General features: G+C 44.3%; 1 pseudogene across 1 annotated transcript; it reads right to left on the reverse strand.

Annotated features, from left to right (window-relative positions):
- Positions 1 to 2,482: 2,482 nt before the first annotated feature.
- LOC308494220 (large ribosomal subunit protein eL13-like) lies at positions 2,483 to 3,164 on the reverse strand (annotated as a pseudogene). Its single transcript has one exon. The product of its transcript is annotated as a large ribosomal subunit protein eL13-like (transcript).
- Between the last annotated feature and the right edge of the window lie 268 nt (positions 3,165 to 3,432).

A 3,432-nucleotide genomic window follows, 5' to 3' on the forward strand; every position in this document is an offset into this window, starting at 1 on the left:
TCAGGCTTGCACATGAGGGGCCGCATCAGCCCCCAGTAAGCCCCACTAAAAAGAAGGCACAGGCAACTTCCTAGCTTGGAGTCCAGTCTCAGAAAGAGAAAATCCTTCCTTCCTCCATCCTGGGCCTGATTCCCACACCAGAATGGTTGTCAGTGGGAATATCCATGTCCTTCAAAAAGGCTTAACCCCCACATGTGTGTGGCTAGGCTGCCTCTGTGGAGCAGACAAGGCACTCAGATGGTTGGTTATATGTTTCACGGTGTTAAACATCACTATGTGTAGAACACCAGTTGTCAAACCAGGACAGCCCTGGCCATGTCACCCCACTCCTTCTCGTAGTCTTCCTTAGCTTTCAGCACAAGGTGAAGGGAAATCAGGCTGCTTCTCCCTCCGCTGTGGCTCAGGTTCACAATGTCCGTGGGGACTTATTGGGACATGAAGACACACAAATTACTTCAAGAAACTACAAGAATCTTTCCTCAAGGACAATCTAATCTCAACCCCAAATTTCCTAGCACCTTTCTTTAACTTGGTAAAGTCAAAAACTTATGAAATGTACCCTTAGCTTTTATTGCTATGCAGAACATCTAACATCTTAAGTTGCAATTTCTTCAGTTTAATGATTTCACATTTCCTTCAAAACAGTATATGGGTTGTTTTTTCTCTACGTGATGGTTAATTTTATGTGTCTACTTAACTAGGTAAAGGGATGCCCCAGATAGCTGGTAAAACATTATTTCTGGGTGTGTCTGTGAGGGTGAATCAGTAGACTGAATAAAGCAGATGGCTCTCCCCAATGTGGGTGGACATCATCCAATCAGTTGAGGTCCTGAAAAGAACAGAGAGACAGAGCAAGGACAAATTCACTCTCTCTCTGCTTGAGCTGAGACATTCATATCCTCTTGCTCTCAGACAGCGGGCATTGGTGTGCCTGGTTCTCAAGCTTTCGGACTCAGACCAGGAACTACACCACTGGCCTCCACATTTTCAGGCCTTTGGGCTCAGACTAAATTGTACTGCTGGTTTTCCTGGGTCTCCAGCTCTCAGAAGGCAGATAGATCATGAGACTTCTTGGCTTCCATACCCTATCCTATGAGCCAATTCCTATAATAAATCTCCATATATGAGGTCTGGCAGTTGAGTTCGCGAACTCATCCTAGAAAAAGTGCATGGAACCTCATTGCTGAACATCACTACGGTCACCTTCGAAGTACTCCCTTTGGGAAGCTTTGCATCTTTGCTAGTGCCTAGTCCACCCTTCAAAGCAATTTTGGGACTCTTTTTCTGGAATGGTCATCAGAGCTGTCATAGTGTTACGCTTGATGTCCTAAATGTCATCAAAATGTCCTTTCAATGTTTCCTTTATCTTTGGGTAAAGAAAGAAGTCATTGGGGGCTAGATCAGGTGAGCAGGGAGGGTGTTCCAATACAGTTATTTGTTTACTGGCTAAAATCTCCTTCACAGACAGTGCCGTGTGAGCTGGTGCATTGTCGTGATGCAAGAGTCATGAATTGTTGGTGAAAAGTTCAAATCATCTAACTTTTTCACATGGCCTTTTCAGCACTTCCAGATCGTAAACTTGGTTAACTGTTTGTCCAGTTGGTACAAATTTGTAATGAATAATCCCTCTGATATCAAAAAAAGGTTAGCAACATTGTTGTAACAAGTTCACAAACTTAATTGTCCGATCTCATATCTACCTAGCACTGCTCTAGGCACTGGGAATACAGCAGTGAACAAACCAAAATTCCTGCTCTTATGACGATCAGTGTTTCATTCTGATGATGGGAAGCAATGAATAAACAGCAGTAGAATGTGTCAACTGATGATACTTGTTAAAAAGGAATAAAAAGCACAGTAACATGATAAAAAATGACAGTGGGAGGATATTTTCAGAAGGGCAAAAAGGGAAGATTTTTCTGATAAGGATGTATTTGAGCAGAGTCCTGAATCAAAGGCAGGGACATGACAGAGACTTCTAATAACACTGCAGTATCCTTTATCCTCTTAAAGTCTTTAATAATAGAACCTTCAGAGTCTTTGCTAAAGAAATGGATGATGTTTGTACTGACTACATTTCCCAGCTTTCTTTGCAAATACCTGTGCCATGGACTAATTTTGGGCCAACTGGATGTGAGCAGTAGTGATGTGTGCAACTTCTGGGTCATCTCCTTAAAGACACTGTCCTTTTCTCTGCTAACTGGGAGATGGTGATAATTGGAGCCACCTTGGGACCATGGTGTGAGACGGCAGCACTGCCCTACCATCCCTGCGCTTTTACATGAGAGAGAAATGCAATTCTATTCTGAATTAATTAACTGTTTTTCTGCAGTTGCTTAGCTTGTAGTTCAGCTAATTCAGAGAACAGCTGTGTGGATATGTTGGGAGGCACCTTTCTTTTTTCCTCCTTCATTTCCTTCTTTCTTTTCTTCTTTTCTTCTTTCCTTCTTTCCTTCCTTCCTTCCTTCTTTCCTTCCTCCCTTCATTCCTTTCTCTTTCTTTTATCACAGGTTGCCAGCAGCACTTTATTTTTTCTTTCAAACATCCTGTCCTGCAGCTTCCTTTTTGCTCGGATGCCAAACCAGGCATTGACACCGGCCATTCGAAGACTGGCAAATGCTTCAAAGTTTTTCTCCTTTCTGTGATGACTTTGGCTTTCTCCTTCTTATAGACATTCCATATGGGCACGACTGGCCCTGTCAGCTGGGTAGCCAGTTTTGGTTCTTCATCAGAGCTGTGTCTCTTCTTGGGGGCCAGTGGATGAGGCCTTTTGGGGGCCTCTTCTGGGGAAATGGATGAGTTTGGAGCAGCACTCCTTCAGGCACTGCATGTTAGCCTTCAGGGACTCGGTGGACTTGTTTCGCCTCCTTGCATCTACCGACATCCCCATGGTCCAGGACACCTTCTTGTGGATGTTGGCCACCCTTAATGCCTCCAAGCTGCTGAAGCTGCTGGTTCACACACTGGCGGGGCTCCTCACTATGGGGCATCTCACTCCGAGCCTGACTAGTCTGGACGCAGGGTGCAGGATGCCAGCGCACTTTGGTTTTCCTGCCCTTTCGTCTGCGCATCTTCCGCATGGGCTTTTTAAACCACCTGGCCACACGCCGCTGCCAGCCCCTGAAGTGGGGCTTCAGGATCATGGCATTTGGGTTGAGTGGCATGGCTGCTGCCTATGGGCCTTCTCCGAGGGAGAACGGTCACTGGAAAGGCTAGAGAGGCACCTTTCTAAGGAGAGGATATACTGCGTTTCCCCCAAAGTAAGATTTAGCCAGACAATCAGCTCTAATGCATCTTTTGGAGCAAAAATTAATATAAGACCCAATCTTATTTTACTATAAGACCGGGTCTTTATAATAATACAATACAATACAATACAATACAATACAATACAATACAATACAATACAATATAATACCGGGTCTTATATTA

This window comes from Rhinolophus hipposideros, assembly GCF_964194185.1.
Source record: "Rhinolophus hipposideros genome assembly, chromosome: 3".
In the NCBI taxonomy this organism is placed as follows: domain Eukaryota; kingdom Metazoa; phylum Chordata; class Mammalia; order Chiroptera; family Rhinolophidae; genus Rhinolophus; species Rhinolophus hipposideros.